This window comes from Echinops telfairi, unplaced genomic scaffold (assembly GCF_000313985.2).
Source record: "Echinops telfairi isolate 266 unplaced genomic scaffold, ASM31398v2 ScPeMD7_44;HRSCAF=162, whole genome shotgun sequence".
NCBI lineage: Eukaryota > Metazoa > Chordata > Mammalia > Afrosoricida > Tenrecidae > Echinops > Echinops telfairi.
In genome coordinates, this window is record NW_022103942.1 from 7,378,733 (window position 1) to 7,392,602 (window position 13,870).

At 36.6% G+C, this 13,870-nt stretch overlaps 1 protein-coding gene and 1 pseudogene across 2 annotated transcripts in view; both read right to left on the reverse strand.

The window, feature by feature from the left end:
* LOC105979393 overlaps positions 1 to 3,538 on the reverse strand; it is a 6,659-nt pseudogene extending 3,121 nt beyond the window's left edge.
* DIAPH2 (diaphanous related formin 2) overlaps positions 1 to 13,870 on the reverse strand; it is a 982,643-nt gene that overhangs the window by 417,575 nt on the left and 551,198 nt on the right. The gene's annotated exons all lie outside the window — the stretch shown is intronic.

Consider the following 13,870-nt stretch of genomic DNA (forward strand, 5'->3'; position numbering starts at 1 on the left):
GTCCTGAGGGGTTCATCTGTCCTAGATTCCCTGCGTTTCCAATTCGCTGTGCATCATCTGGTCTAAATAGGTCTGCAAGGCAGAATTGGGGTCCTGGTAGATGGGGGGAGGAAGCGTTTAAGAACTAGAGGAAAGTTGTGGGTTTCATTATTGCTATACTCAACCCTAAGTGACTCCTCTCCTCCCCACTACCCCTCAGCAAGGTATGTCCATTTGTCTAGAGATGGGCATTGGGTCCCCATCACACACCATCAGAAAGAGTAAAGAAATAGAGGAAAGAAGTAGGAGGCAAAGGGCTTACATACAAGACTAAATACAGACATGTACATATGTAAATATATTTAAGATTATGGGGGGAACGGACCTAGGTGCTAACAATTATAAGTTTGGTAGTAGGGTGGCAGGTGGACATTGGGCCTCCTCATGCGCATTCCCCTAATACAAGAGCACCTTGCTCAGCTAAACAGTCATTGCATGATACCTACCTTCCTGACATGATCGCTGAAGACAGACATGTGCATAAGCAAATGTGGTGAAGAAAGCTGATGGTGCCCAGCTATCAAAAGATATAGCGTCTGGGGTCTTAAAGGCTTGTAGGCAAACAAGCGGCCATCTAGCTCGGAAACAACAAAGCCCACAGAGAAGAATGGACTTGATGACAGTGAGAGAGCGAGAACTAATAAACTAACAACAAATAGCAGAACACTGAAATAGCAAAGGACAGAAGAAGACAGGAAAACCATTTCAGCTCTTATAAACCCAAACCAAACACACTGGTCTTGAGTAGATACCATCTCACAGTAAACCCCATATAGCGTTTTGGAGGCTGTAAATCTTTTCTAGAGCAGACCACCTCATTCAGCCTCATCTTGGTACCATGGAACTGCTGGTGAATTTGAACCCCAGAATTTACAGTGAGCAGTCCAAGACTTATCAAACAGTGCCACCAGGACATGCCTTTCCTGACTTTATAGAGATTGCAATTCTGCAAGGAGGTTAAAATAAGTACATACAAATAAGCTTTAGCAATGTATAGAGCGATAAAATAGACTATAAGGCAACAAAAACTGAGCAGAATGTAAGACAATCATTTTCATCAGGAATGAAGGGTATAGAATGCACATGAAACTATGTGACAATGGATGACAGGTGTTAGCTACGATCTTCTCAGTCAAGTATGAGAATAGATGATCTGGGAATACAGAGGATGGATTTGGGGAACTGAGAAGCCAAAAACCAAAACAAACATTGCTTGAAATTGTTGCTGTGGGTTAGATGATATATATGGAAGGAGTGCATGGAAGGGTTCCTCTCTTCCAATGCAGAGGTATGTGTAGAAATCATAAATAGTGGATTGTATTTGATCAAATATATAACTTTTGTCATTTATACAGCATTTGGAATGAGAGTAGAGAAAGAATAAAAGGGTGAAAATTGAAGAAGGCTGGGGGGGCTTGAAGAAAAGCGTGAGGAACTGTACAGTACAAGATTTTGTGTGCTTGACATGTGTATTCAATGACAAACACAGCTAGAGGGGAACTACGAGTGTGAGGGAACAGGAGAGAGTAAGGAATAGTAAAGACAAGTTCCCTAGAAGGCAATACACAGGTTCAAGAGTCAAGGAGAGGGTGAAGATGCTGGTGGGCAGAAAAGCACATTTCAAAGTTTGTAATTTTGGTGACACTCATATTCTAATTGATTAGAAAGTTAATATTTTCCTTTTGATGAAGAGGTGAAATACAAAATTAGAGCAAGGTTGAAGGCTTTGGGGGTTATTTCCAATTGCCACTTCCATTATATTTACTTATAGTTAAAATCTTTGATATTGTTTTTTGGATTGGTAGTTGTTTTTCTTGAGGAATCATTTTTGCTTTGTTTTGTTTCCTGTTTTCAGGGAGGGTGACATTTAGAAGGGAGTAGGGGAAGAATCCATTTGTGGAAGAAAGTATGATTAACATAAGGTGAAAATCAGATTTTGGCAGAGCAATATTTTATTGTCTCTCTGGAGGAATACAGATTGACAAAAAAAATAATACTTTGCTTTTTGGAATGGCATACACACAAACACATTGAGCAATTTTGTTTCCCATATTTCTAAGTAGATGATATAAAAATGATTGGTAATGATTTCAAAATGTGAATAGTGCTTTACTATAAAATATGGTTTTATGTATCTAAATTAAATTCAATTCGTTGGCTACATAGAAGACAGGGAATATTTTTTAACATGCCATTGTAAACTTGAAGGCCTTTTCTTCTTACATTTTTATCAAGCTACAGAGTTGTTGAGAATTATTCTTAATTATATACACACTGTTTACGTTCTATATTTATGTTGAAATGGCCATCTTCAGACATGAATACATTACAGCAAACTCCACCCCCCAAACATATATCCAGATGCTAGCAGATGAATCAGCTATTCCCTAAGTACAATCCACATATATTTTATAAGCCAATTAACTCTTTTATATCTCTGGAGGTTACTAATAAGAACCTATTCAAGAGTAATTTCTACAAAAAACCTGAAGGAATTAATATGCTGTAAATAAATACAATAGATTCCATTTAAACCTGTGACCTGGTGTATAAGAGTTAGCCTAAAAAATGTTTTTAACTTGATAAAATAAAGCAAATTCAACAAGTGATTTTTGGATTTGCTTTGATGAACTTCTAAAGTTTCCTTGACAGGGCTCTTTAGGAAAAGGATAACAAATGTGAGACAGCAAGTAAAAAGAACTAATGTTAACAGTGGAATCTGAATCCTGAGTCCCACTCACTTTTCATAAGACTTTAGGACAAACACCTAAACACTGTCTGTGGGGGGAAGTCAGATACTTGCTGCCAGACTGCTGTCTCCTCCCACCACGGGGGTGGGCCTGCTCCCTGCTGCTGGAGACAATGGACTACTCTCTGAAGCTTGGGACCATTAGCTTGGTTCCTGTAGGAGGGGTTTGCACCCTACTGATAAGGGTTCCTATGGAGACCCAGAGACCACCCCCTAGACCACCCTCTCATTGCTGTGTAGCCTATAGTGCAACCCCTCCCTGTGATGTATGTCTCTACCTGTAATTAGTGGGCTGGCTTGCCCCCAAAAGGTATATAGGCATGGGTCAGCAAGATAGGCCAGGACTTCTCTCTTGGACTCTGACCTCTCTGACTCTTCCCCCTCTCCCTTGTTCCCTTTCCCTCCTTCCCTTCCCCTTCTCTCCACGTGGACCACCAAGCTGGGCTGAGGTGAGCAATGGTACTACGTAACATGCCTAACTGTATTATTGTATTATCTCTCATGTTCTCGATGACTTTAATATAATGCTTATATATCTCAGCCATACAATTGTGCATTACTGAACCCAGAAGTAGTATTACTGAACCCGTTGAATAATAGTAGTATTAGCGGTGGGGGCTGGTACCCCACCTCCCTCAGCGTCATTATTTTTTAATTTAATACTACAACTTTCAGCCTCTATTTTCTTACCTGTGTAACAAGAATAATAACACCAACTTGCCGCCCTTCTGGATAGAATAAAGATATCATGTTTGTGGCATTAAAAAAAGTAACAGTATTATAAATATTGCTGTGATGAATTTTTGGTGGGCATCAAGATGGAGCCAAATGCTGTGATGCTCATCCTCCTGACAGGATTGCTGAATACAAAAAGGGTACATAAGCAAATGTGGTGAAGAAAGCTGATGGTGCCCAGTTATCAAAAGATATAGTGTCTGTGATCTTAAAGTCTTGAAGTTACCGTATATACTCATGGATAAGTCAAGTTTTTCAGCACATTTTTCATGCAGTTTTTGTGGTAAAATGAGCTGCCTTGGCTGATATTTAGGTCACCTTATACTCGAGTATATATGGTAAGCAAGCGGTTAACTATCAGAGAAGGGACTAGCCCATATGGAAGAAGCACACTAGTCTATGTGATCTTGAGGTGTCAACAGGATCAGGTACCAGGCATCAGAAGACCCAAAACAAGCAATCAAATAAGCAAAATAATGTTGAGAAAGAGGGGGGCCAGTGCAGATACCCAAAACCCGCCTGTAGAAAATGGGACCTCCCACTCACAGAAGGATTACAAGAAAGGGATGAGTCAACCAGGGCATCATATAGCACCAATGAAACATACAATATTACTCTGGTTCTTTGAGGTTTCCTCACTCCCTACTTACATGAACGCAGTCCTGCCTTTCCCTTCGGGCTAGGCATGTACACTGTCTAGTGAACACTGGTAGTACATGTGTACACTGGTACAGATAAGAGCTCACAACCAGGTCAGAATCCAGCTCAGATAAACCCCTTAGGGCCACAAATGGGAGTGATACAGGAGGGTAGAAGTAAAGTGAGGAGACATGGGGAGAAAAGGGGAACTGATCACAATGATCGATGCATAACCCACCACCCAATGGGGAGGAACAACAGAAACCATGGGGGAAGGGAGACAGCAGTTGGTACAAGATATGAAAATAATAATAATTTATAATTTATCAAGGGATCATGAGGGTAGGACTGGGGGGAGGAGGAAAAGAGGAACTGATATCAAGGGGTCAAATAGAAAGTAAATGTTTAGAAAATGTTGATGGCAACACATGTATAAATATGCTTGATACAACTGATGTGTGGATTGTTGTAAGAGTCCCCAATAAAATGATCTTTGTAAAAAAAAAAGAGAGGGGGCCAAGACAGCAGTTTTCTTTGTTTCTAATTATTAAAGTTAATATTCAGAAAGCAAATCAGAGATAAATGGAATATAGGGTTCCTCCACCACCAATAGGAAACTTTTCAGGAATACCTCTATAGAAAGGGATTCAGGTGGTTTTTACAAGTTTTAGAAATTTTTTAACTCATAAAAATAATTATAGTTGATTTTATACCAATAATATACTAGTGTGAACAATTCTGTGTACCTTTGTTGTGTATCTGTAAGAATTTTCTGTATTTTATTGGAAGAGAAATAACTACCTGACATTTGATGAAAAATCATGTGAGGCCAACACTATAATTCTACTTCAACTCTAAATACAAATTTCTTTCTATCTGAAAATAGAGGAATATGACTGTTCTTTCTCTGTCCCTTTGCTGTCTTCCCTGTGTGCTTCGTTTCATCATCTAGATGGGAACAGCCCAGAAGATAACTTGCTCTTTTTCCATAAACTTTTTATCTTAATACATTGCCTTTATATCAAGGATTTTATTTTTATATATAAGCTGAGGATTCCCAAATATCTGTATCTAAGTCCTGGCCTCTTATTTGTGGAACAGTGCTGTATGCACTAATGCCATTTAATTACATTCCCATGGGTGTACCATTACCTCATGAAGAAATGGTCACACAAGACCACTTTATTTCAAAAATAGAAATATTTTCTGATTATCCTATTTTCCCCAAATGTCCTACTACTTTTTAGTTATCATTACTTAATACGACAGGCTTTATTTTTATTCTTAAAAATATTAAAATAATGTATATCCAGTGAACCACCAAGTTTCGTTGATTGTTTTTTAAGATGCTTTTAGCATCCATCGTGGCCTTTTAGTTTCAACAGCTATTTTAAAAGTTCTCATCATTTAAAGCTTATAGTAAAACAACTGTTCTTTATGCTTTCAATTTACCCTATGTAATGCCTCAAGAAAACCCATTGTTATCAAGTCGATTCCAACTTCTAGTGCCCCAAAAAGGACAGAGTAGAAGAGTTCCTTGGGTGTTTGTTTGAAATGTAAATCTTTATGGCAATAGACAGTATTATCTTCTTCCCACACAACTTCTGGTGGGGTTGAACCATCAAACTTGCAGATTGCAGGTCAACACAGCCCACAGCACCACAGGCATCTAGTGCCTCACAAATGAAGGAAACAACTCTGAACACCAATGTCACTCTTTCAATCCTTCATACTGTGAGTTACAACGGAAATCTGCAATTACATTTGAAGTCCCAAAAGCTAACATGGCTTACTCAATGCAATTAGAAACTAAATATGACTAATACCCTGGACAAAAAGAGGTTTTCAAAATAAAACACATTCGAGTAATTTAAATTATTTGAGGAACTGCAGGAATTATGAGCATACTAAAAGCAGCCTCAGTTTCCATGGGGGACTTGGAAGCAAATCCTCTTGTAAACTACTAACAGTAGCATTACTGTCTCTGGGGATTGAAAAGGGAAATGCACCTGGGAATTTTGGGTAAACACAAGCTTCTGGGTATACATCAAAGGACAAGGGTGTTTCAGTATTATTCTACATCATTCTCTCTGTTGTGTGTGTTTCTAAGCTGCAATTTAAATCAATTCTTTAGGTATGCAAATCACATTTCATGCATAGATTGCTCATTGATCTTGCAAAGACCAGCTCTCAGCTACATTTTTAGCATGACATATATAGAGAAATCTCATTTTTGTAAAGATAATCTTGTTTTATTGCATTTCTACAGATTTTGCTTTGCAAATTGTTACTTGTGTCACCCTTTAATGGCTAGTGAGGTACAAGAATTCTAATTTCATTTGAGGTTTTATTCATTTAGGGGGAAAAAGTTCTCTCTATTACTTTTCAGAAATAGAAAAACTATGTCTTATTTACATAATGGTAAACTGCTCATTTTCTTTTCTCCATTAGCAGAATATTGCTGCCTAATAAAGGGTATGATCTTAGGAAGAAAAAAAAATGAGCATACACTAATGAGTAGTGCCAGAGCAACAAGCAAAGTTGGCAAACACTTTTTTCCCCACTTGTCTTATTCACATACTTCAACAGACTTCATTTTCTACATGACTTCTCTCCTCACGAAAACAGTATTTTCAAATTTTCCACCATACCCACTGAATCCAACGTATGATGCCAATCATTTCTGGACTTATAACCTCATATCCTTGATCATCAACATTTAAGAATTAGGCAGGCAGCCTTTCCTTTTTCCCTATGTGTGTTATAAGCATCCAATGAATCTACAAATATCAACTCAGAGGCAGACTTAAACAACATAAATCGTTTTAAAGCCCTAAACATTTGCTTACTTAGGAATAATTTGGATTTTGATGAAAACAGTTCTCAATTTTGTAGTCAGTATTTTGTATTTAAGCTTTAGATCTGGATGTAACAAACTAATGAATTAATTGAACTACCTTGACTTTATAAAATAGCTTAAAAATATCCATTAACCAACAATGCCACTTTGACTTTGAATAACGTGAAATAAACTTGAAGTGAGCCTTCAAAAATTTTGTGTTAGAAACAATGCAATTAAATGCTTAATAACCATTCCACCAGGGTAATCATAACCCTATTACCTCCTGGAGGAGGAACCCTAAACAAAGCACTCTGGTGGCTCAGAGGTAACACTTAGGGCTTCTAACCACAAGTTCCAGAGTTTGAAACCACGAGCCTTTCTATGGGACAAAGATAGACCTTTCATAAAAAGTTAGTCTCGGGAACTCACTGGGACAGTTCTACACTGTCCTATAGGGTCACTTTGAGTTTGTATGCACTTGATGGCAGTAAGTTTGGATTTTCTTTCTTTCATTTTTTTTAAGTATTATCACTTCCAGACAGAGGTAAAGGCTAATTTGTATACTTCTCACTGAGTCTAAAACAGTGAATTACACATTATAAAGATATGTAAGCTTTGTGAGAAATCGACAATGTAAACTGTCCAACACTCTAATTGACAGCCAGCTATGAATACACTATATGGAGGCCCAAATAATAAACCAACAGAATAAGGAAACATTCTTAGGTTGTTCACATATCACATTAACTCATGTGTTTCTTTAATTATGAAGAAAGCCATGGACTCTACTCAGAACCCTTCAAAGCCACTAACGTTAAGATACAATGGAGATTCAAAATTTGCGTGGAAAAATAATTAAAAGAAAATGTATTTTTTACCCACAAATTTGAGAAGCACCCTCCTATGACATGCTAATTGTACTTATTGAATGAATAAATATGCTATAAAATTAATTTTAACATGTTTTCTATAATCTTACGGTACATTTGCAAACATTAAACATGAACATTAGAATACACATATATTTCCACTGACAAAACACTTCAAGAGTTTTGTGTATAATAGTAAATGCAGATTGAACTATTATAAAGTTGTCATTATTGTAGGTAAATATATCTATGCAATGTAAAGATGCTAGAATAAGTTGCAATTCTACCATACTAAGCAGACTATTTATATTAAGCCCAAACCAAACTCACAACCACTGCATAGATGCCAACAACAAGAGATCCTATAGAATAGAGAACCACTGCTTTGGGTTTCTGAGACTGGATATTTCTACTGGAGCAAACAGCCTCATAGTTCTTACTCCAATGGCTGCTGGGTTTGAATAGCTGACCTTGGGGTTAGCAAGCCAACAGATAACCCACTATGCCACCAGGGTCTAGTATTTATATTGCAAGCATTAAAGCATACATTCATACGTTACCCTTCATAAACAAGTCCTAGCATGATTTAATTTAGTCATATCATTCCTCAAATATTGATTTTATATTCTTACATGTCATCAGTTCTCCATCAATATAGTGAAAAGAACCTTTCACTTCGAGTACTAACTCCCAAGACTCCCTGAACCCTTGGTTCATTCACTTATCAGACACAGTAACCAGGCTAGTCTTGTTACCATAACTACACATTTCAGCTTCCTTCTGTTTGTTTCTCGAAAATATATAAGCTTCCCTGCCACGTGTAAGCATTTGACTCTATTATATTGCCCTCTAAGTGTTTATGATCTGTAAACCCTCTCGCTTCAATAGGAATGCAAGTTGCACTACAGCAGACAGAATCACATTTTTCTCATAGGACCTATTATGCTTAGGCACAACTAGAAGCCCTTTCCATCTCTTACATTAGAATTAAGATTGTCAACAAAACTATGCTCAGGTCACCATTAGATTCTCCTTTGCAGACGGTCCATATGCTTCAAGTAACAGAATATTCACAATTGAGAGAAACAGTACAGATGTTTTCAGGGGTTTAATGCCTATACTATACTAAATTACTATAGCCTATGGGAGTTGAGTTCATTTTGGGCAGTAGGCAATAAAGAAAGGATCCTCACCATATACTCAATGGTCTAATTTTATGTTGGAGAGAAGAACAAAAAATGATGGAAATAGAATATAATGTTTACATTTCTAATGAGGATGAATGTGCAGGAAAACGGTATATAATACACTAGAACTGTTTCTAAGTTGTGACTATAAAGACAATGATAAAATTCCAAAAATCTCCCACAAAAGCATTGTCATTGAATCATTTGTGATTTATGTTGACCCCACATACGAAAGAGAAGTGAGCTTAGTATGGATTTCTTGGCTGTAATTTTTACAGAAGCTAAAAACCAGGACTTTCAACCAGGATACTTGGTTGGTTGGAACTGCCTTTAGATTAGCAGGTGAGAATAATGTACCACATAGCCCTTCACTGTCAATGAGTCAATTCCAATTCAAAGCAAGCCCATAGGATAGAGTAGAACTGACCTGTAAGGTATTAAAAGGCTGTACTTTAGAGTCTGATTGAAACATTTTTTGGCCCTGGAACTACCTGAAAATTCACACTTTCACCACTGTGCAACCAGTCCTCCTGTGCAACCGAGAGGCTACAGAAAACTGGTTACAGTCAATTAATCAAAGATATAAGTTAAAGTGTTGCTGCTAATGTTCAGTGACACTGATTTGATTCCCACTCATTGTGACCCTAGGCACGAGAACTCAAAACTGCCCAGTCCTGCATCTTCCTCACAACCACTGTTATATTTGAGCCCATGGTTGCAGTCACTTTATCATTCCATTGGATCCAGAGGTTTGCCCCTTTTAACTGACACTTGAAGTATGATCTCCTTTTTCAGAGACTGGTCTCTCCTGATAACATGTCCCAAGTACTTGAGACTAAGTCCCACCATCCTTTCTTCTAAGAAGCATTTGGGCTGTATTTCTTCTAAGGCATGTTTGTTCTTCTGGAAATCCACTGAAAACTTTATGAGTAGCATTTGTAACTGAGTCAGATGCAAATCATAGTGAACTTAAATATAAAAGGAGAACTTTTAGTGAACTAACATGTAAAAGGAGTCCTTTGTTTCCTCCACTCTTTCAATACATTTCACCAATGGACTTCCCTGCCTTCACCAATTCTACTCTTTACCAAGCATGAGCTCCTTTTCTAGATATTAGTCTTGCTTGATGACATGACCCATGTCAGCAAGCTCAAGTTTCACCTGCCGTACTTCTCAGGAATATTCTGATTTTATTTCTTCTAAGATTGATCTGTTAATTGTTCTGACAGGTCACACCAGCTTCAGTATTCTTTACCAACACTGAAAATCTAAGGCATCAATTCTTCTTCTGCATTGCTTTTTTTCTTCTTGTTTTTTCGTCATCTTTTTAAAAAAGCAGTTTGCATGTCTGTCCTACATTTTTGCAGTGCACATTGGACATTCATATCATCCGATGGAAAATACCATGGCTTGGGTCAGATGAACATTAGTTCTCAAAGGGATGTTTTTGCTTTTAGAAATTTTTGAAACGGTCCCTTGTGAAAAATTTGCTCTGTACAATTTGTTGTTTAATTCCTTCATTGCTGCTTTTATATACATTTGATATGTGCTCTATCCAAGTAGAATGGAAGTATTTACTTCAATTTCTTCTCCGTTTATCGGTCCAACTGTGAGGATTTCCATTCTGATGTGATAGATTGTAGCTATAAAGCCATAGCTATAATAATGGGGTCAAACACAGTAATGATTGTGAGGCTATGAGGATGGTGGAGGAACTGGTGGTATTTCATTTTATTGCACACATGGCTAGTATGAGTCTTAACTAACTAATGCCACTGAACAACAATACAGAATTATTAGATTACTGAGAATTTTTTTTTCAATTTATACCTTTAAGTTAATAATAAAACCTGTTCCAATGAAGAAGGAAAAATACTCATTAGTAAATTAATTAATGTGCAATATAATCAGTTCTCTGACTCGGACTTGCGAAGGCGCCAGTCAAATAGAACTCCTGCAGAGATCTCCTCTACAGCATCCTTAACACTCATTCATTTGATTTCTGCATAATATTCCCTTCACAACTCTTTTTCCAACCCATATGTTTATTGTTTTTTTTTCTCTTTTCCACTTCTTTCCTTCCTCTATATTGCTTATCTTAGATCAGAACTGGGTAATATTAGGTGCATATCTAATAGTTACATTTAAAGTCATCAGATTTTGGTTACTACTCCAATGTATGAGAAACATGCAGAATACTCCTATCCAAACGGAATGTTGTTGTTGTTGTTGTTAGCTGCAATCTAGTCAGTTCCAATTCATAGAGTCCAGGTGCAAATGAACACAAGAGTTCCCAGCCCAGCACCATCTTGATAACACAGCCAAATTACATGAGGCACAGAAGTCTTGCACTCCTTGCTTCTAAGGAGCATTGTGGATATAGTTCTTCCTAGACAGATTCATTTGATCTTTTGACAGTTCATTGTACTTTTTAAATATTCTTCACCATCACAATTCAAGTGCACAAATTCTGGTATAGCCAATGTCCGACTTTCATGTGTATAGACGAGTTAGTACTTCCAGTGCCTTTTCAGTTTATAGAAACATTTCAATTGGTATTTTTTCAATTCCCAGAGCCTTGCTTTTCAATAAGCCCTGCAATGCAGGTCAGACTTCTACATTCATTACCATTGGCTCTTGATTATATGCTACCTGTTGACATGATTGAATGTTGACTATTTCATATTGGTTTATTTACTCTGTATTATATCCATCTTCTTTTGATTTTTTTTGCATTTTTCAATAATTTCTCCATTGAATCATTTAATATTGCAACTCCATAAGTTAGAATTGTACCCCTCATTTCTTCTATCTGTAGATATGGTGAGTATGAATATAGAGCTAACTTTATCCATCATCCATCTCAGACACAGAAATTTACAACAGTTTAAAGTAATTTTAACTTATATATATCCATATCTTTCTCTATATATATATATATATACATATATATATATTATAGTTGTACAAAATAATATTATTCAGGAATAAAAAATGAATGCAGTACTGATACATGCTGCAACATGGATGGACTTTGAAAATAAGTGAAAGAATCCAAATGCAGAAGGTCAACTACTGTATGATCCTGTTTACATGCAATGCACAAAAAAGGTAAATCTATAGAGAAAGAAGCTAGCTTAATGATTTCCTAGTGCTCTGAGCTGGGGATAATTAACAATAACTACTATGATTTACAGGGGTTTGTTTTGGGGTGATAAAAGTGTTCTAAAATGAAATTGTGATGGTGATTTCAAAACTCTGACTATATTAAAAATCATTGAAATCTACACTTTAAATGGGTGAACTTTACATTATGCACATATCTTAATTTTTTTAATGAAAAAAAGGCATATTAATTCACCTCCAAATAATTTCTTGTATTCAGGAACACCAATAAATTTAAAGTAGCAAAGGGAAGAAACACTGCAAAATATTTCCTTTTAACAGGCTTCCTTTCAAGAATAAAAGAAGAAAATGACCTTGTTGCTGTATTTGCACACAATTAGAGAGACATAGGTTCATTAGGGGCAGAAAGTGGTTTATTAATGGGCCTCATTGTTCTCAGTCCATAAATGAAACCATTTTGCTCCTAATGGCCATAATCCCATCTTAATCTTGCCAATACTAAATTACAGTTGGATAGCTAATGATCTCAATCTTTCCCTTAGCTTATCAAAGCATAAAAGAGTAAGCAGATATTAAGTGACCTGACAGCAATTTTTTTAAAAAGGACTATAGCTTAAGTTTAGGCTTAACTCAGTGTTAATTAGCAAGACTGTTATTTGTCACTATAGTCTAACCGAAAACTTTGGAATGTGAGAACTGAAATCTTGAGAAATTGGCAGCTATTCTGGTGAAAACATCAAAAACATATGAAATAATACTATATTTTCATAGTTAGGTTTAGTCAGGAAATATTTCTTATTCAAGACCACATGTGATTCTACCTGACATTCAAAAGTAATCTAGCCTGTTCAGTTTTCTCTAATTTTAAACAATAAAAATGTACAGTTAACAATGACAGAACAAAATGCATGATTTATTTTTTGAATAAAAAACAAACAATAACCTCAAGAATTGCTAATACTGAAAACTACTAAATTTCAAAAAATTGAGTGATGACTTAAAGTTTGAAATCATAACAAACTATTAAATTCAGTATAGAAAGATAAGCTTACTATATAACACTGTTATTAGTTATCAATAAATGAGTATTGACTCATCGTGGTATTACGTATAACATCATGTGATGTACAACCATCCTGAACCATCTTCTTGATCACAGTTTCAGATCCTATACTGTACAATGTTCTGCTCTTTTTTATTATGTTTTCATTGGCTAATTTTAAAAAGCAGATCAACACACCTTTCATACTAGTCTGTCCTACTCGAAAAGATTTTCTAATGCTTGAATACCACGGGTGACCCGAAAGGTATTTGAAATAGTTGTGAAAAAGCTTCCAGCATCACAGGGACCGATTATAAAATATCAATTGCCCGACATTGTGGGGAACAGAAGGAATTCTCTTAAGTTGTCTCCCCAAAATATGTACCAAACTTAGCTGCTTAAGAGTGACTGTCGGCAAAAGTAGGTCAGAGGTTATTCTCCTTAACATTGGCCATCTGTAGTGGCTAGACTATTAGTCTGACTCACCCTGAATAAGACCCATTCCCTTCTGATAAGGATAATGGTGGTCTATTCACTTGCAGACTTACCAGAGAGGTCAAACCCGCCCAAGGGTGACCAAGGTTAGTTAGCCATTATCAGCTGTCTAGATCAAGCAGACACCACAGTCTATTCCACAACCAA